This window comes from Saimiri boliviensis, chromosome 10 (genome assembly GCF_048565385.1).
Source record: "Saimiri boliviensis isolate mSaiBol1 chromosome 10, mSaiBol1.pri, whole genome shotgun sequence".
NCBI lineage: Eukaryota > Metazoa > Chordata > Mammalia > Primates > Cebidae > Saimiri > Saimiri boliviensis.
This window is the reverse complement of record NC_133458.1, coordinates 68,962,358-68,983,981: the sequence shown is the minus strand read 5'-3', so window position 1 is coordinate 68,983,981 and position 21,624 is coordinate 68,962,358. Positions and strand designations below refer to the sequence as shown.

The following is a 21,624-nucleotide window of genomic DNA, read 5'->3' as shown; positions in this document are numbered from 1 at the left end:
GCCACTTTAAGCGTCATTGGATTTGGTGACAACACAAGCAGAAGACTTCTGCTAAGGACACAGGGCCAGGATAGTATATACTCTGCCCTGGGTTCCACTCTCAGTGCTCAAATCAGCATGAACAGAGCTCTGTTCATGCAGAGGGAGACAAGGCCAACTCCTACTTTAGGAAAGCCAGGGGCCACTCTGGATCCTAACTGCAGAAAACGCTAATAGGTTTCTGTGACTGTGGACTCCTATCTAACCCCCAGAGCCAAAATGAAAATAATAAATCTGTTAAGAGAGAGAGCGTGTGTATGCATTTGTGTAGGACACTATTTCCTTCTTTTCTGATAGGGTGTCAACACCTCCACCCAAAGACTACCAAAAACACAATTCTAGCTGATTAAGTTAGATTTATTACACATTGCCACATGGGATAACGTTCATTATGGGGAAACCATGAGGCACCCAGCAAGATGGTGTTAGAAATAACCTATTATAAAATGTGGGCTTGAGTCCTTTGGGGAGGCTCTATGGAAGTGGAAGTTCATTTTAGGTTGGGTTCTGTAAGAAAGTGGAGACAATTCTATGATTAGGTATCTCAGTAAACCTTACCTATAGGAAGAGCAGAGTAGAGCAAAGATAAAGCTGTAATTGCCAAAGAAGTAATAGTCCATTACATTAGGCAAGAGAGAGAAAGGTTTGATAACTTGTGACTTTGTATTTCTGTTCTAACGCTGCTAATATAGACATACCTGAGACTGGGTAATTCATAAGGGAAAGAGGTTTAATTGACTCACAGTTCCACATGGCTGGGGAGGTCTCATAAACATGATGGAAGGTGAAAGGCACATCTTACATGGCAGCGGACAGGAGAGAAAATGAGAGTCAAGCAAAAGGTATTTCCCCTCATAAAACCATCAGATCTCGTCAGACCACAGAACAGTATGAGGGAAACCACCCCCATGATTCAATTATCTACCACCAGGTCCCTCCCACAACATGTGGGAATTATGGGAGCTACAATTCAAGATGAGATTTGGATGGGAACACAACCAAACCATATCAGACTTGGGCAACATTAATGTTTTGTCTGTGTTCAAACATGATTATAGAGTCATTATCTTGATCCATCAGGGTCACAGAGTGGGTCTGATTTGATGGGGCATGTTCTGTGAAATTGATTATATCCAACAAGAGAAAACCAAGACCTAGTTGTGAACACCAGGCCAGCTGGTAACACCAAGGCCTCATTGACTGTGCCTGGAATAAAGCAGGATGCCAAGAGCTGCTTTCTCTTTCTTGAGTGTCACTAGGCAGTAGAAGAGAAAAGTGGTAGAAAAAGTAGAAATGTATTTCAACAAATCTCCTGACAAAGTCTCTTAAGCTTGGTACAGCTACACATTTTAAATGACTGATGATGGTACCCAATGAATACAGATTAAATATCAGGTTGAGGTCAACCTGCTCTATCTACTGATATGCACAGTGTCATCCTTGGTTCTGTCTTGTCAAGTTGCTTATCATTGAAGGCCTGTGTTCAAAATCTAAGAAGATAGTAAATATATTAGTTAGCAGATTCTGGATCAAAAAAGAATCTCCACAGGCATTAATGATGGCCTGAATCAAATAAAATGAACTTTAATAACAATTCATGTAAAGCACTCATTTGGGGTTCAAAACAAATTAAAACAAGGACCAAATGAAAGACACATGGCTGGGAAGAAACAGAAGGGAAAAAAACTAATAGTTTAGCAGCTGGCTATGTTTTATTGCCATCAACAGTGGCCACTAAAAAAAAGGAGTGTAATTTTAGATTGCATTAATAGAAGTAGGGAATCTTTAATAAAGAAACTGACAATCCTGTCTACACAGGTCTCACAATACCTAAAATTTTGTGTTCAATTCTGGGCATTACCCTTTTGAAGAATATGATGCCTCAATCAGAGAAAGTGACTGATTCTCCTTCACTTAGAAACTCAAAATGCAAAATCATAGGAAGAGTGATTGATGAAGTGATAGATATTTAGCCTGGAGCACAGGAGATGTTTTTATGTTCATATTTCCCTGAGGAAATATGAAAACTCTCTTCAAGTATTTTAAGTACTGTCATATAGAAGAGCAGTTAGATTTTAGACCGTTTTTGTTTGATTTAAGGACCTAGGATCAGTTAAAGTTAAAGGGCAGCAAATTTTACTTCTAAGACATACACTCACACAATGACCCCAGAAACCATTTTTCAATTGAGAATGCAAATTCCCCATGATTAGCATTCTGCAAGCAAAAGCAGAAGGCCTAGAGGTGAAGATATTGTGGGAGAGATTCAGGTATAATATAATGGATTTCTAATCTCCTCGATTAGAACTTTTAGATAGTGAATACCTATAGTATGATATTCTTTTGCCATCTTTCCAGATTCTGAATCAGGTTGACATGTTTCCAGTAGAAGTTATTTTTTTCTAGGCGCCTCCCATTCAGAACCTCATAGAATAATATGAATGTTTATCAAACATGTATAGCTTAGTAAAACTCAAGTCTGTCCTCAAACAATTCAACTGTTTTGAACTTGGCTAACTGATTTGACTCTATTCCATCTGCTTACCTGTACCTATCTATATCTTAAGTTATTTGCTTTGTATCTGAATACTAAATACTCTGCATTACAAATTCTATTTGTTATTTTGATAGCCACACTGTTCTGTGCTACCTTCCATCCTTGTGTGATGACTAGATTTACCTTTGCAACAATATAGTTTAGTTTCACAGAACTTGCAAGTTGTAAGCTTTTATTATGATCTCAACGTTCCTAAAACTCTTCATCCTCTCCCGAAATGACAGTGAAAGACTGGTAAATACGGAAAGGAATGCTTTCTGAAAGCACACCATTATCTCTTAATTTATAACAGACTAAACTTCTATTCTTCAAATTTTCTTAATGTAAGTCTTGCATATAATTAGTATTTTTAAAGCTCAAATAAGTGTGTATAATATTAATTTGTATGGCAGGAAGCCTCCTTTTAGTCTGCGTTTCCTAGAAAGCAGAGCCTCAGGCCAGGTACTAAGTGTGGATGGTTTATTTGGGAATACAATCCTAGGTCAACAAGAGTGAGGCAGAAAGAAAATAAAACAGGAAAAGATGGGAAAACATACGAGGAGAAATATTAATGTTTCCATGCTGGCCACTGATTTATAATGAGCCGTGAAGAGACACAACAGGTCTACTGACTGACCTTACAGAGAAATTGCCTCAAAGAAGAGGAAGAAAAAAGGATTGTATCTGCCTAATTCCGTCCTGACCCCTGTTTTCCATTAGTCACGTTTGATCCACAGGCAGTCTGTTTCCTAGCCCTTCCAGGTAGCTGCATTCAGCCCCTTTGCTATTTACTTGGAAAGAGATTCCACACATTGCTGGGCAACATTTCACTCAAATTAAAAAGTGGCAGAAGAAGCTACACAGCCCAGCCCACCCAGCAACTGGGTAGCAGTGGGTACCGGAACAACCTGGGCTCTGCGGCTAAGAGTAATGGTTTCAGGAGATGTTGGTGCAGAGCAACCTGAGGAAGCACTCAAGCTGTTTCTGAGACACTTTCTCTGACCTTCTAAATCTCTGTCACTTTCAGCTTTTAGTGAACTCTTACCACTTCATCTACACTCTCTATGACACAGACTTCTAGTGCCCACACATATGTGAACATCCTCTTCCTCCTGGATACACAGGTGTCTAGTTCCTGAGTCCTTGCGGTCAGGTGAAGTCATGTGACTGGTTCGGGTAACAGTCATGAGAAAAAGTGCTTTGTGTGCTTCTGGGCCAAAGTATTTAAGAGAGATTATGAGTTCTCACACACTCCCTTTCTCTGCTGCAGCAACCCTGGAAGCCATGCTGAAATGGTGGAGTCACAAGATGGAAATAGGCTGAATCCCAGACACAGCGTGTGTAGAAAGGAGCTGTATTGGTATTTCATCAGTCAGACTTCTTGGCTGACAAATAATAGAAATCTGCTCTAGGTAACTGAGGCAAAATATCAAAGGGAAGCTGGAGAAACAGATTCAGAAAGCATGTGAGAATCAGAGACTCCAAAACAAGAGTCATAGTCAAAGTCAAGCCATAGGAACAATCTGGTTAAAATACTGCTGCTGGTTGCATCATCCCTGCCCCAGGGGACATCACTGCTCTTGGACTCTCTTTGCCACCACAAATAATTTCTAAACAATCCTGTGTCTTTGGGTCACTGTTTTCAGGATAAAATTACCAGGGGGAGACATGACCTCAGCTTACATCATATATTCATACTCTAGATACAAGAGGGGTAAGACAAAAGGGACATCTGCCCCATTCTGCTTCGATTTCACCAGAACCACACATTGGGGCATGTCCGCAAGTGAAAAGGAGCTTGAATATTGATCACACACACACACACACACACACACACACACACAAACACAAAATCCTACAAATATCCACTGCAGTCATATGTTACTTTATTTGTGCTACAAAACCTGGCTCATTTTCTTTCTTGCAGTAGTCAATGAATAAATATTTGTGATTGATGAACTGAATAGTTTAACTTTACGGAAAATATATAAATAAATAAATAAATAAAACTTTACGGAGAAGCTACAGAATTTCGGCACCTAAATAGATGCTAAATAGTCTTTCTGATGAGCACAAATCAGGACTTTAAAAGGGAATGAAAATTAGGAACAGAAGGTTCTAAGTCAATGGTGCCTATTGTTATAGTTACTATTAGCCTTCCTTGTAGGCAGACCTTTATCATTTCATTTCTATGTGTGTCTAGACATCTCTTTGCTTTTTCCTTCTGAAGCTCTATTTTCTGAGGAAATCAGAAGTCACCAGACCAGAGCATTTTTGTCTTCACTTCTTCTTTATTGAAAAAAAATGCATGACCCCAATTATCACCTCTAGCTCAAGCACCTCTAGCTTATATGCCTTGGGTGACTGCTTCCCATTATCTGCAGAAAGTTTGAGATTAACTTGGGGGGGTGGGGGGGCGGGGATCTCTATCCTTTTGTTCTTTGGTGCTTTTTCTACCCTACAGTATGTCACTGTCTGTCTCAAGGAGCCAATCCTGAGAAAAGAAAACGATTCTAGATATATAGGTAACAGCTTACTAGGAAGTTACTAAAGGTAATGGGTATTTTCATAACCTTTTGAGCCTCCTCAAAAAATGTTCCTTGGTGCAGAAGTAAAATACTGTTATGAACGGATTCACGATCTGAGTAGGTTAGTATGTCTTGTCTCTTAAATTCTTGAAAATGGTAATTAAATCCTGAACTCAGAGCTTCAGTAAGATCATCCTAGTCATTTCTTTAGAATGAACTGAAACGAGATGAGTAGTGATCAGTGACCAGGATGCAGGCTATGAAGATTAAAAAGAGAAAGCATAGGCTGGGTGCAGTGGCTCACACCTGTAATTCCAGAACTTTGGGAGGCTGAGGTGGGAGGATCACTTGAGGTCAGGAGTTTGAAACCAGCCTGGCCAACTTGGTAAAATCCCAACTCTACTAAAAAGAAAAAAAATACAAAAAGAGAAAGCATAAATATGGGAAAATTTTAGTATCTTCTTCAGCAGGGTTAGATGCCAGGAAGAAAATGGTACCACTCAAAGCAAGAAGGCTTCAGATAGGCAAACATTTCAGTTCCCCTTTTGGCAACATATGGGCTCATTCCCAGGGTAAGTGCTAAGACAGTGATAGTTTGGGCCATAATCAGCAAAGCAACAGTCAGAGGCAACCCACCCCAGGGAAACAACCTGAAAGGTGTTCACTCCTCACTTACCACTCTTAAAACACATAGAATGATTTCAAATATCCTAATAAAAGGCAACCAGGGAAGCATTGCATTTTTGCCTTCAATAATAACCATAATTGAATGAGTGGCTACTATGTGAAATCCCTAGGTGTGTGACATATACTGCTGTATACACTGCTTATAGAATTTTTACAGATGAGGGACTGAAGCTCAGAGATACTATAATTTTTCCAAGATTGCATGACAAATAAGTGGCAGAGCTAGGAACTGAGCCGAAGGATGCTTGATTCCAAGATGCATCTTCTATTTACTGAACCACATGTCTCAAAACAAATATGCTGTTATACACAATAGTCAAGACATGGAACAAACCTGTGTCCATCAATGCAAGAATAGATTATGAAAGTGTTTTTATACATACATATGATGAAATATTATTCAGTCTTTAAAAAGAAGCAAATTCTGTCATTTGTAACAATGTGAATGAATCTGGAGGACATTATGCTAAAATGTACCAGGCACAGAAAAACACATACCACATGATTTCACTTATATATGGAATCTAAAAAAGTCAAACTCATAGAAATAAAGGTGAGAAGGTGATTGCCAGAGGTGAGAGGAGGGGAAAGGAATGGAAAGAGGTTGACCAAAAGGTGCAAAGTTTCAATTAGATAAGAGAAATAACTTTTCAGTATCTATTGCTCAGCAAGGTGACCATAGTTAATGGGTTGCAGAGTTCAAAATTGCTAAAATGATAAATTTTAAATGTTCTCACTACAAAAATAATTACGTGAGGTGACTGATACATCAATTTGCTTGATATGAGCATATCTCAACGTGTACATATATATATCAAAACATCACATTTTACCCCATAAACATACACAATTACTATTTGTCATTTCAAAGAGAAATTTAAATTTAAAAAATAAATATGCTGAAAAAGAAGGCACTTGACGTATGTTTTTTTTAATGCTGCTGTGAATTACATTAATTGGTGATTAGCACACTATTTCCTTTGGTGGCATACTAACTCATTGACAACAAAGTGAAAGCATTTTCATGGTAATATTGTGTCACATTTCTTAATAAATTTAGGGATCTTTTGTCAATAGTACTGGGAAATTCTGGTTATAGCTCTTTGGCAACCTTGCCATCCATTATTAGATAAGGAGATATGCTTTATTTAATATGAAACTCCTGCTTGAAAAAAAATCAGTTTAGAACATATTACTTATTTCATGTTACTTATAACAATTTACAAAGGCCCCCAAATAAAGGCTAGTCAGACATAAATAGCCATAAATATTGCCTCCCTGAGAATATGCTTGCCATTCCTTTTTGATGAGAATTACGTGACTTTCTGTGTTTCCCTTTTGCCCTAGCTTCCAGAATTAAATCTGATGCTCAGCAACAGAAGTACATGTTAATCCATACACTTAGCACACTTGCTTCCTCTTCTTTCCTTTTTTCTCATTTTTTCTAGTCATCCACTTATTCAATAATGATTTGTGTGCCTAATACATGCCAGACATTTTGAGCAAAACTTGGGTTCCCACCTCAAGGACCTTGTAGTCTTGTGAGAAAACTTACAAGAAACAACTAGTTATAAAATCATATAATAAGTGCTATTATAAAATTATGTACATGGAACAGTGGTAGGGCAACCTAGAAGCATCAGATTGACAAGGAATTTTGAGCTGGATCTTAAAATATGATAGAAATGTGATGGGTAGGTGGTTGAATGGGAGTGAGGGGCTGGGAAAGAGTATTTCAGGTAAATTTATAATCATTTCACTTTTATTAACCTTATTGAATAGATATAATTTTACCTATAGTATCTTATTGAATAGATATATTATCATACTTTATCTTATGAATTATATCTATTAATATAATTTTATTAAAACTTATTTTAAATCCTTTTGGAAAAAAGGTGGGAGATTATTAGATATATAGACAGATAAAGATGGATTGATGGATAAACAGACAATAGAAATAAACAGACTGATTTCCATGCAATGGAACCTTGTACAATGGGTTTCAGGGGGAGAGACAGGCAGCCAGAACAACCTGATCAGAGACTCAAGAATGAAAAGTAGGTCGGGCGTGGTGGCTTGCACCTGTAATTCCAGCCCTTTGGGAGGTCATTGGATTCCAGCCTGAGTGACATGAGTAAAATTCCGCCTGAAAAAAAAAAAAGAGACAGAGAGAGAGAGTGGATCTCATATGTTCTTTCCACACAACAAAAAATGTAATACTGTGATTGATATGTCAGTGAGCTTGATTGTGATAATCATTTTGCAATGTATACTAATATCAAAACCATTTTGTATACCTTAAATACATAACAATTTTTATTTGTCAGTCATACTCAATATTAAGCTGAGGGGGTAAAAGAGTCTCTTTTTCACAATTTCCCAAATATTTCACTAATTTTTTCCTTTCTGTTGGCCACCTGACCTTTCTGATTACTTGTTACCAGCACACGTCTTTTTTCCTGTTCCCTCATTTTTTTCTTGAGTCTGCTTGTATTTGAAAGAATTAGAAAGTCACACTGCTAATGCCAGGTCCTGAAAAGGATATGGAGATGCAGAAACTCATGTAGTGCTGGAGAGAGTGTAAGCTGGTACAACCAATTGGAAATCAGTTTGGCAATAGATATTAAAAAGATGCTCAGCACCTGACCTGTAATTGTCAATTACAATTATCATTAGGGCAGACACCTAGAAAGTTAGGTCCTACTAAGTGCAAGTGATATGGTTTGTCTGTGCCCCCACTGAAATCTCATCTTGACTTGTGGTTCCCATAATCCCCACATGTTGTGGGAGGGACCAGGTGGAGATAATTGAATCATGGAAGCAGTTTCTCCCATCGTGTTATCGTGAGAATGAGTTAGTTCTCCCGAGATCTGATGGTTTTATAAGGGGCTTCCCCCTTCCTGGGGCACTCATTTTCCTTCCTACTGCCCTGTGAAGATGGATGTGTTTGCTTCCCTTTCTGCCGGGATTGTAAATCTGCTGATGTCTCCTCAGCCATATTGAACTGTGAGTCAAACCTCTTTTCTTTATAAACTACCTAGTCTCCAGCATGTCTTTATTAGCAGCATGAGAATGAACAAATACAGGAAGACCGTTTTTTGCTTTATTCTCTTCAAGAAGGTTCTATCATTATCCTAATTTTACTAATTGGGAAACCAAGGTGCAGAGAAGTTAAATAACACACCCAAGGTCGTACTGTTGTGGTAGAGCTGTGGTTTAGAGTGGAGCCGTTAGGCTCCAGAACACCTAATACTGCCTGTAATAACACAGGTTCCAGGAATGATGATTATTATGAGTGTTCTCTGCAACACTACTTAGAACAATAAAAAGGTATGAATATTCGAACTTGCCCCTTCAAAAGAGTGCATGGATATACCCATGGACTATTGTCAGGAGCTAAAATTAAGGAACTGGATCTACAAATATTAACATGGAAAATCTCAAAAATAGAATCTTGCAGGAAGAAAACCAAGGTGCAGCAAAATATACCCAGTAACACTATGGATGGAAAATTTAAAACACATGTAACAAAAATACATCGTTTATAGATAATTACACATGTAGTAGTTAAAAACCTTAGATGAGAATGATATAGTCCAGCTGAAAGATATCTTACCTTGAGAGATGGTTGGAAGAAGTAATGAGGAATGGAGGTGATTTTCTCTCTGTTTTTATTTAACACAAGAAAGTTGATGAAAACATGGCAAAATATTAACATATGTTTAATCCAGGCACTGGGTACATAAGTATCATTTTATAAATTCATTTCTGTATGTTTAAAATATTTTATATAAGCATTTTGAAAACACTTAGAAATGAGAAATTAGCCAAAATCTTACACGGAGGAGACCATCAGTTTGGTGGCTTTTCAAGTCAAAACAAGTAATTCTTGAGTACATATTAAGTTCCCAGTATTGTGAGGGAATAAGAAAGAAGGAAAGGGCACTTTCTGGGAGTCTAGAGTCCAGTTAAGAATACAGAGCCAGATCAATACAATAACTAGGAAACAACATATGCATAGGCAGGTATTTGTGTAGCACAACCTACACGTACTAGAGAAATTTCACTCGAGAGGTTTTAGCAGCTTGTCTATGGTCAGTGTTGCAGAGGAAAGATGACTTTATTGGACTAATCTTTGACCTATGGCTGGCCCTTTGATGTGATACGTGATGTGAGTGATAGCTGGAACTCAGCTCTCAAGGAGTGGGAGATAGGAAGCACTTAGCTATCCATCCACATCGACAGCCTCTTTCTGATGCAGAGAAGCCAAAAATGTAATTTTATTTTTTTAGCCAGCTCTCTGTTTATATATCTCATGTCCATAGAACTGGTGTAATTAGAGCCTAGAGATAATACCTAAGATATTTATTGAACAAGTTCATGCTGACTGGGTAATATTTGTTATTTGTTTAGCTCTCTAAACGTACACGGTATTTGACAAATATGTAGAAAGACAAGTTTCCTGCCCTGGGGAGTTTATGTTCTAATGCAGACAAACAGAACAGAAGGGGTGGGATCTTGACTTGGCGAAGACTTGGCAGGTTGGGAGAGGCTGGCTAGGTAGGAGAGAAGGGAACCTGAAGACTCTGGAAAAGTGAGACTGGAAACGTGGAGGGAATGGAAGACTTTTAAAGACATCCTTTAAAAGTAAACACAATGTTCAATCAGCATAATGTTTATTTTATTTGAGATGCAGTTTCACTCTGGTTATTCAGGCTGGAGTGCAATGGCACGATTTTGGCTCACTGCAACCTCTGCCTCCCGGGTTCAAGCGATTCTCCTGCCTCAGCCTTCCAAGTAACTGAGATTGCAGGTGCTCTCCACCACATCCAGCTAATCTGGTATATTTTTTTTTAGTAGAAATGGGGTTTCACCATGTTGGTCAGGCTGGTCTTGAACACCTGACCTCAAGTGATCCACCTTCCTTGGCCTCCCAAAGTGTTGGGATTACAGGCATGAGCCACTATGTAATGCTCAGCCCAGTATAATGTTCTTAAAAAATATTTTTTATATTGGGAGGGTGGGGGGTGGGGGGTGGAGGGAAGGATAGCATTAGGAGAAATACCCAATGTAGATGACGGGTTGATGGGCTCAGCAAACCACCATGGCATGTGTATACCTGTGTAAGAAGCCTATACATTCTGTACATGTACCCTAGAACTTAAAGTACTAAAAAAAATTTTTTTTGAGGGTCAAGGTTAAGGGGAGGGAGAGCATTAGGACAAATAACTAATGCATGCAAAATTTAAAACCTAGATGATGGGTTGATGGGTGCTGCAAACCACCATGTCACATGTACACCTATGGAACAAACCTGCATGTTCTGCACATGTATCTTAGAACTGAAGGTAAAATTTTTTTTTTAAATAATAAAGTTTTCGGGGGTAGAGAAAAAGGTTAAGACAAATGAATCTGATTGTGACAATAGCAAGATTAGTAGCAGAAGCATTATTGGTTTAGCAGCAGCTGTAGTTTATTGAAGCTACCGCATGCCAGGCAATGATGCAATGCATCTGTGCTAGGCTCCTTGTATATACTATTTCACCAGTTCTAAAAGGCTGGTTTTAGTGTCATTACTTTACATTTATGGAAACCGAAGTTAAGAGAAGTTAGATAACTTGCCCAAAGTGATACGTCTAAGAAGTGAATAAGCATGAATTCAAACTTAGATATGACTCCAAAGTCCATGCTTGTTGTTCTATGCTCCCCTCCAAAGAGAACATTAAGGAATGAGGAATAGACAGGAGAGTTAAAACATAGTCAGGCTAATTGTACACCTTGAGCAATGTTAAATGCAACCACCTCAGCATTTAAGGGAATAAATTTCCTTATGTGAGGAAGAAGTTGTCACAGACAGTAGGTGAAATGACTGAATCGAATTATACTTCTCACTAGAAAATTTAAAAAAGAAAAATTTGTTGCGACTTACACTCATGTTCTAGGAGAACAGTCAGAGTAGAAAGAGATGGTATTATCATGGAGAAAACCAGGAATGAGGAAAGATGATAGACTAAGCTTCAAAATTCTTTAATAAGTGGATATTTAAGATCTCTGGATCTACAACAAATATGCCTTTTTTTTTTTTCTTTTTCTTTTTCTTTTATCTTTTTTTTTTGAGATGCAGTCTCCCAGGCTGGAGTGCAATGGCACAATCTTGGCTCACTACAACCACTGCCTCTCGGGTTCAAACAATTCTCCTGCCTCAGCCTCCCAAGTAGCTGGGATTACAGGCACCCACCACCATGCCTGGTTAATTTTTGTATGTTTAGTAGAGATGGGGTTTCACCATGTTGGCCAGGCTGGTCCTGAACTCCTGACCTCAGGTGATCCATCTGCCTCAGCCCCAAAAAGTGCCAGGGATTACGGGCATGAGCCAATACACGCAGCTGAGATCTACTCTCTTAAAAAATTTCAAGAATGTATTATTATTAACTTGAGAGACCATGCTGTACGTTAAGTCACCAGAACTTATTCACATTATGACTGAAAGTTTGCACTCTAATTAAATCTCCCAGTTTTCCCTACCTTCCAGCCCCTGATAACCACCATTCTGCTGTTTCTACAGGTTCAACTTTTTTGGATTACACATATACATAAGATGATGCTGTATTTGTCTTTCTATGTGAGGCATATTGAAATATCCATATAAAAACTCTACATTTCTAGTGTCTATCCCCACATTTTGTGTTCTGATACCACAGTCTGTTTTTTATACTATATATATATATATATATATATATATATATATATAGACAAGTTATTGTAGTTCTGGTTATTTTTAATATTTTTGTATTTTAACCTTTATACTAGAGTTTAAATTGATTTACATACCATCATTACAGTATTTGGGTATTCAGAATTTGACTATATACTTAGCTTTACCAGTGGATTTTATACTTTCATATATTTTTGTATTGCTAATTGGCATTCTTTCAGTTCAAATAACTCCCTTAGCTTTCTTACAAGGCAGGTCTAGTGGTGATGTGCTAGATTGTGCCATTGCACTCCAGCCTGGGAGACTCCATCTCAAAAAAAAAAAAGAAAAAGAAAAAAAAAAGGCATATTTGTTGCAGATCCAGAGATCTTAAATATCCACTTATTAAGGAATTTAGAAGCTTAGCTTTTGTTTGTCTTTCTCTCTTCTTCATTTCTGAGACAGATTTGCTGGGTAAAGTACTCTTGATGGCAGTTTTTTCTTTAAGCACATTGAATGTATCATATACTTTTTCCTGGCCTGCAAAATTTCTGCTCAGAAGCCCACTGATAGTTTAATGGGGATTCTCTTGTATGTGATGAGTCTCTTTTGCTGCTTTCAAAAATCTCTCCTTGACTTTGATTTTTGATAGTTTGATTAAAATGTGTTATATCCCTGGTGGTCCATATCTCTCCCAGATTTGGGAAGTTTTCAGTTATTATTTCTCTAAATGAGCTTTTCTTCTATTTTCTCTCACCCTTCTTCTTTGGGAATTCCATTAATTCATAAATTCATTCTCTTGAAGGTGTCCCATAAATCCCATAGGCTTCTTTGTTGTTTCTTTTCATTCTTTTTTCTTCACTTACTGGATAATTTCAAATGACCTGTCTTTGAGTTCTTATTTTTTTTTTTCCTTGATCGAGTCTGCTTTCGGTGCTCTTTGTTGCATATTTTTTTATTCATTCTGTTCTTCAATTCCAGAATTTCATAAGGGTTCTTTCTTATAATTTCTCTCTTTCTAAACTTCTCATTTTACTTGATCATGTTGTCTGTGTTGAACAGATGCTGAACACAGCTGAGTTTTCTTAAAACAATTATTTAAAATTCTTTGTGAGAAGTTTGTAGATCTCCATTTCTTTAGGGTCAGTTACTGGAAAATTATTATATTCCTCTGATAGTATCATGTTCACTTGGTTTTTCTTGTTCCTGAAAGTAAAGACACCTGAAAAAGTAATCACCTCCTCAAGTCTCCACTGACTAGCTTCAGAAAAGAAACACCATCACCAACAGGCCTGACTAGGGATTTCTGAGGCTGTCTCAAAACTTACCTATGGATTTGCCCACTCAATATCTCTTGTTCCCTCCTCAAGAAAAATGCTTAAGATTGTATGTCTTCTCTCAATCACACAAGCCATGGTAGATAATAAAAGGCTACCATTTCTTATGCCTATATCAGTGCCCTGAAATGCTTAAATTTATATACCTTCTTCCTCTTTTTCAGAATCAGGCTGGTTGTCTGTGCAAGCTCACAAGCCATCTGCAGAGACTTTTACTTTCTGTTCAGGAGGACATGTACAAGGCCAGCTGTAGTCAGGGGCAGGAGTGAGGTACATAGTGTTGGGGGTTCCCAAGAGCCAGCTGAAGGGGTCTGCAGGCGAGGTCTCCCAAGCAGCTCATGGGCAGGTTTTCTGATGAAGTCCCCAAAGTAGTTAGTAGAATCCAAGGCCTTTGGTTGAGTTCCACGCCCTGGTTGCTGTGAATCCCCATCTCTCTTCCCTTCTTCCAGCTTCTCCCAGCCACTCAGCAGTGCTAACCACCTCAGTATTCTGGGTGGGGCTAGAAACAAGTGGGCCTCTTTGGCACCACCCCATGGTTGAGTAAGCTGGGTGCTCACTCACTATACTCTCACTTTTTCCTGCAGGAGAATCATGGGCTAAAGGGGTCTCTCTTGGTATTGCGCTGTACCTAGAAGAGTGACATACGTAAATGAAATTGTTTTTCTTACCCTCTTCAATGCATCTATTCTCAAATTTTCTTCTTTAATGGTGTGCTGGAACTTGTCCACTGGACTCCCAGACTCCCTCAAAGGTACTCTCATGCATGTGTGGTTATTAAAATGAGTGCTTCTGTGGGGTTATGATAATCAAAAAGTGATTCTTGCTGGCACCACTCTCAAGAATTGTTTTAGGTGGGAAATAAAAGTCGTTTAGAATCACACTCTGCAGAAACTCTGTAGAGCTACAGAAAATAAGGTACATTACCAAGATCTGTCACAGATTCACAGAACACAGTAATTAAGGTCTGAAAGGCTTCCCAATCAAAGAACAGGAGGAGTTCACTCTGAGTTAACTGTTTAAACAGCATCCCTTGTGAAACAGAATTACCACCGTATGTTTTTAGATTGAACCGATTTAATTTCCTACTGTTTGCTTCTAAGTAGGAAGTAGAGCTTTCATTAGGAATTGCTAATGGTGCCTATTCTGGACTCCCTTAGCCCAGAACAGAAGAAGAGGGAAGGACTAATGTAGTGTGCATGTGATTTAAGCCACAGCCAGAACCTGGTCACAGGGCTAGTTCTGCAACAGGCATAATGAAAAATTAATGAACTCACATGGTATTTATATGTCTGATTTTGATACTAATCATTTGTATGCTCTAAGGAAGATGTTACACTTTTACAGAACCATTAAAATGTGCTTTAAACAAAAATATGTATATAATTCTAAAAGTATGCTTGAGTTTCACATTTCATTTCCCAGCAGATGTTCAGTCAATACATTCATGCAGTGACACCTGTAACTCACATGTGGTAGTTTAACTTAGTTTATTTCCTTTTGCAATAAAACAATCATTTGAACTAAAAAAAAAAAAAAGATGTATATTATTAAGGAAAGATGTTAACAGGTTAATAGATGAAAGCATATAAGCTGAGTGGTGAAGAAACTCAGTAGACAACAGAGGTCTTTTGGAAATCTGTTGGTGACTCCTCAGAGAGAGTCTGAACCCTCTTGGGTGATTCCCAAAATGGACAAGGGAAGAAAGAGAACAGCAAAATGTGACAATGTGTAAAGGACCTCAGGTGACAAGATAAAGTTTCAGGGAAAGCAGTGAATTGGAAGTGTTACTTATTTCTGGAGACAGGCAGACCAAAGTCACCTGTGTGACACAAGGTCGGCCTCTGCAGCATCTCTTTGATTTGTTTCTCCCACTCATTTTCTGCAGCCACTGCCACCCTCCAGATCCTCATTTCCTCACACCTGTGTAGCTACAGTGGCTTAATGGTGTGCTGAACCTGACTAGCAAGGCTGATATTGTCAGCCCCCATTTATGAATGCAAGAACTAAAGCTCAGAAAGATTCACTCACTTGCTCAAGATTGCACATTTTGAAAATGGTGAAACCAAGACCACAGCCTAGGCATTCTGTTTCCAGGTTCGATGCTCTTTGCACCAAAAAGAAAAAAGGATAATCATTTTAAAATCTTTTATTCTTGGACTCCAAATCTTAAGAGTGTCCCGCTTTTTTCCCAAGACAGTGACAACTCTTCTGTTTGACTTTGAAGACCTTCCATTAGTTGGCTCTTGTCTCTCTCTCAATCCTATTTCCAGCCACACTTTTAGCTACACTCCCACCTCTCCATCGGAAGCCTGGTTGACTGCTTTGTGAGCTCACCAAGATCATTCCCACCTCTGTGCCTTTGTTTATGCCATTCCCCCACTTAAAGATCCTTACCTCCTTTCTCCTTCATCCCTCTAGACCCTGTTCAAATCTTATACATTCTGTGATGGCGTTTTCAATGTATACTCTCTCAACCGTCCATATTGACTGTTTCATGGTGGAATATGACTCTTCAATGTATTTTCTTGGATTGTCCTCTAATTGTTACCCTTTGCAACAAAATACAAAGCAAACTGCTACAGGCAGTCATTTGCTTGTTTGTATTTTCTTACCAACTACTTCATTTTATATAGCGACTTTTGAATTATCATTACCCTAACATTAAATATATACTAGGACTTCTGGAAATATTTGATAGCTAAAGAAATACAGAAGAATCAGAAGTAATAGGAAATATGAAGACTTGGAAATTATAAAATTTGTGGTCAAGATACAAGTTTATTAGGTGTGGTGGAAAATTTAAGTGACAAAATTTTAACACAAACTGGTTAAAAAGAGGCAGAAACAGAGTTGACCAACAGACTGAACCATAGCTTTTTTCTGTTTCCTTTTATCACAGCTCTGGTTTTCTGACACTCCACAAAACAAGGTAAATGACTTATGATTACTAAACAGACTAACCCAGGCTCAGAAATAATCAGTATTATCTGCAAATGATGATCACATATGTGCTCATGCATCCAGAGTTGTAGCTGGAATTTTATGAAATGACACAAAAGATTCTGCCCATCTTCAATTCTCCAAATTTAATGAGTGTCTTTTCAGAACAGAGGACTATAATAAGAACAAGATATCAAGAAGGTCATTACCCTTGCCCTTGGGGAGCTTTAAGAGTGTGTAGTTAGGAAGAAGTACTTATATCCATGCACAATTAAATAGGTCTGTTGCAGAGCAACCTGTGAACAAATGCGGGTCAAAATATCAGTATGTGCATCCCTGTTGAAGTGATGCTGATAAAAAGGAATAAAAAGAATCAGGTGGAAGATTTTCAAAACAGTATCAGTAAAAATGATGAACTTAATTTCATGGGGAGAAAAGGGTAAAATATACTAGCATGTGCAAAGTTATGGACGTAGAAGCAAATGCCTCATCACAGCGTACCTGGTAGAGTATGTTTTATTATCATCATTGTTATTAGTATTCCTATTGGATAATAGGAGATGGCTGAACATCTAAATTAAAATCTCCCAGGTCATACAGTGAGTTACCGGGTCAGCTAAAATAAGTGATATTTTAGGAACAGTTTACATCATGAAACACTGAAACTTTATATTTTTTCAATAAATGAAAATACCCTGGGTAGTTCTTAGACAACAATGAGTAGAAATTAAACTATATTTTTAAAGGGCTTACTTCATAAATATTGCAAAGATGGGGCAAAGAGCTTTCTTATTCCCCTCGTGAAGAAAATCAGGGTATTTTTTTAAAGGAAGAATCATTAACAGTATTTCCTGAAGGAGAATACAGCCTTCCAGCCTGTATCAGAATTCCACATTACTACCAGAATTCTAAGATTAAGGGTGTGTTTTACTCACACCCTAGATTTTTGGGAACACAGGCCCTGCATTATGTAAGGTCTGCTGAGGAGGAGGATAATGTGACTCTTCTCTTTATGCGACAGCCCTCATTCTGGTCGTGTGTGTGTGTGTGTGTGTGTGTGTGTGTGTGTGTGTGTGTATGGATGCACTTTTTAAAATGCTCTTTGTCCTTTAGCCAAAATGGCAAATCAGCCTGATTAACACACATATATTTATCTCTACTGCCAGCTCCTATAAATGGAAGCGTTTACCCAAGACAGATAAATCTCTTGTAATAACCAGCATACTTGTTTCAATAATCTGCAGAGCCATAACGAGAATAATTCAGAATAGAAGAGTAGCTGGTTTCAAATACTATTTCATTTTCCTCCCAGCCCACTACTAGAGCTCAGTATACTACTGTATAGTATGGGCTTTTATGAAGGCTTCTATTTCCCACCTGTATTTCTTTTTCTTTTTCCAGCAACAGCCTGCCTTTGCGCCAACTCCTAAATAACCATAAATTTTGTTCTTATAAACCTTAATGAATGCTTGGCCAAGATGCTGTAACTATTGGCTTCTATATTGGAGCATAAATGGAAAGGGGGAAAAAAAGTACACTGTGAAAAACTGGATAAAATGGAAAAAAGATCACAGCAAACCCAAAGTCGCAATTTGCCTTTAATGTGAAGGAGGCCTTGTTTTCACGGTGTGGCAGCTTTCAGGGGTTTTAATCTCAAAGTGGCTGATCAATTTAAGGTAAGTGGCAGGCATTTGGCCTGGTTCCCAGGCTTTGCTTTGCTGCTCTGAGAAAAGAAAGGATTCAGTCAGACACACAGACAACAGGCATCATCAGCGGCTCCCACATTCCAAGCATTTTAACACAGATTAGGTTGGCATGATTCTACTGTTTACTGAAATCTCCTAGGTGTTGCATTTTTCCTTTTCCTTGCTGTGGTTATCCAAGATGGTTTTCTCAGGTCAAGACCTTCATATGCCAAATAGCTTGTATGGCTGTGAAGGGAAAAGAAGAGCAGAGGTCAAGACTTCTGATTAAAATGCTATTTCACTTGCTTACTGCAAAATACGAGACTTCAGACAGCAGGTAATTGAGCACTGAACTTTTTGCCTAAGGCATACATTGAGAGAGGAACTGTTTTACATGCATGCCTGAGGGGGAAAAAACGAAGATAATTTCTTTAACAAGGACAAACTTAATTCAACTAGGAATGCCCAAAGGATTAACAGGGTGATCAGTAGTTATTTTTGCTTCAGATTTTATAAGCATGAGGCTTACAGATATGTTGAACAAGATTACGACCAATATAGTCCATTTTTAAAAAATATTTTTATACCATATAGTCTTTACTTTTTCAAAACAGTAATATTAAATGAGTTCAACTGACCCCTTACCACTGTCTCATGTTCTTAGCAAAAGTTAATTTTTTAAATCCATTTGACCTGTAACCAAGGTTAAATAAAATACACATTCTATCAATTAAGCCAAAAAACAAATTGTTTCTCATATATTTTTGCTGTATCATACTGCATAGAAAATTTGCATTTTAAAATACATTTTCACAGTTTTTAAAGATACTTTGCCTTACTTTAACATAATCAAGAACACCTTCCCATTAGTTATCTTCATGGCAGAGCTTCTCATGTTTTATTTCTCTCTAAGAATTTTATCAAAATAAGAAATTAATATGGGTTTTAAAAAATAATTTTCTAGCTATTGTACTTTTCAAAAGCAAAGTTGAATCATTACATTTACTATACCTAGAAATGCCTTCCTAACATTTCATACATTTATATTGACTTATTTCTTCCAAAACTTATACATTGTTGCACTTGAGTAACTGATATTAAGAATAAGTACTCCTGTTTGTAAGGGTGAGCTTAGAAACTAATGCAACTATATGCAGTTATTTTCACTTCAGTTGTTATATATGCAAGTGTGGCTTTTAAAAAATAATATATGACTTTTCACAGATTAAAGAAAAAAAATGCAGTCAGTCACCCAAAATATTTTTCCTTTGCTTAAGTTTGTGCTGGGTTTCTGTCACTGGTCCCTTAAAAGAGAAAGATTAGTAAGTTTTCTGTTGGCCACAAATAAACTATCTCTGGTTCTAGGAACAGCAAATTCAAATACATACCAAGTCAATTCCATCTTCTATATAAAGAGCTTCATTGCCCACACTGGGGATGTCCAGGCATCCATAAAAGCGTGGCCTGTGAGGTTTTCAGCTTCCAAAGTGGAGTAGGAAGATGCTCAAGACTGGCGAGGAGCTAAAAAGAGAAGCTCTGTTTTGGGACTGGTAGTAAAAATTGATGGGCATTTTTCAAAAATGTAAGTCTCCAGCAAGAAAGATAAATAACAGAGAAAAAGAGGTAAACAACTAAAAAATGCATACCATACCTAAGAAACAGGAAGAGGGAACACTAGCTAGAAGCAACATCTCCTTTTTTTTTTTTTTTTTTTTTTTTTCAGAGAAAATAGTACATTTATTCTGTTTGCTATGGGCAAAGTTCTAAGATACGCTTTTCATATATACACAAAGATCATAATACATTGTCATTTTGTCACTGGGTCCTCAATGCAGAAAGATAATGTTTGTTTATCTGATTTGCCTACAACCCCTGCCATGTAGCACCTAAATATCCTAAAAATAGGAATTGCGCAAAGCAGAACATGGAGTAGACTTATGCTTCCAATTTCCAATTTGTAGCTGAAAGACAATGCCAGCTGTACACTATAGTTGACATTGGGCAATCTTTCTGTGCATTTGTTTCCTTGTTTGTAAAATGGATTCAGTGAGAATATCTATCTCATAAGACTCTCACAGGGTTGTGATTCAACGGCCTAACACATGTAACCACAGTACTATGATTTGATAATTGTTCCATAAAAATTAGCCATAAATCTTTACTATATCTGTTTGTATTTCATTCTTATTGGGAAGCATATTACACAAGTTTATTTCACAACATTGCTGTCAGATAAGAAATTTGTGGATTCTGTGTGATTATGGATATTAACTAGAGAATCTGTGTGTATTGTTATACATTTCGGAGTGTCTTAGCCCATTCAGACTGCTATAATAAAATACCTTAGGCTGGGTGCTCAAAAATATCAGTAAATAAATTAAATGCAGGAGAAATGGTTTTTAAATGTGACGACAGTACGTAATTTCAGTAGGGTCAGAGAAAACTGGATGCTCATGCTGGAGGCTGACTTACAGACTTACAAGTAATAGCCATTTATTTCTCACAGTCCCAGAGGCTGGAAAATCCAGATCAAGGCACCAGCAAATTCAGTGGCTGGTAAGGAATCTCTGCTTCACAGAGGACACCTTGTTGTTTCATCTTGACATGGCAGTAGGGACAAGGCAGCTCCCTTCACCCTCTTTTGCAAGAGGCACCAATCACATTAAAGAAGACAGAGCCCTCATAACTTTATTCCCAAAGGACTCCCACTTCTTAATACTATCATGTTTGTTGGGGTCTAGGTTCCAATGTATGAATTTGAGAGAGACACCAACATTTAGACCATAACAGGGAGGATGGGACTCTGTGTGTGTGTGTGTGTGTGTGTGTGTGTGTGCGCGCGCGCGCGCATGTGTATACATATGCATGCTGGTATAAGTTTACTTCTTGATTTCTCATGGTATTTTGCTCTCAATTATCTCGCTTCCCACCTCATCTTTCTTCCATGTCCAGTTTGTCATTGACTCCAAAAGAGGTAGTTGAGGTATCTTTAAAAATCAAAGCTGGCCTTGAAATTAGAGCCCCACATTAAATCTGTTATTAGTTCCGTGACACTAAGCAAATCACTTAGTCTCTCAAAGCCTCGGTTTGTCACCTTCAAATCAATGAGAAAACTATGCAGGCTCCTAGCATGACACCTAACCCACAGCAGACACTCAAGAAACTTTGTTGAGTC

The 21,624-nt window shown here is 37.9% G+C and overlaps 1 protein-coding gene and 1 long non-coding RNA gene across 2 annotated transcripts in view; one reads left to right on the top strand and one right to left on the bottom strand.

Moving 5' to 3' along the window:
- CDK6 (cyclin dependent kinase 6) overlaps positions 1-21,624 on the top strand; it is a 462,424-nt gene that overhangs the window by 138,261 nt on the left and 302,539 nt on the right. The gene's annotated exons all lie outside the window — the stretch shown is intronic.
- The window catches only part of LOC101041147 (uncharacterized), a 75,615-nt gene continuing 70,573 nt past the window's right edge, over positions 16,583-21,624 (bottom strand). Inside the window, exons 2-3 of the long non-coding RNA XR_012512113.1 lie at positions 19,838-19,970; positions 16,583-18,695 (exon numbers count right to left, since the gene is read on the bottom strand). This is a non-coding gene — a long non-coding RNA (uncharacterized LOC101041147). The remainder of the gene's footprint in view (positions 18,696-19,837; positions 19,971-21,624) is intronic.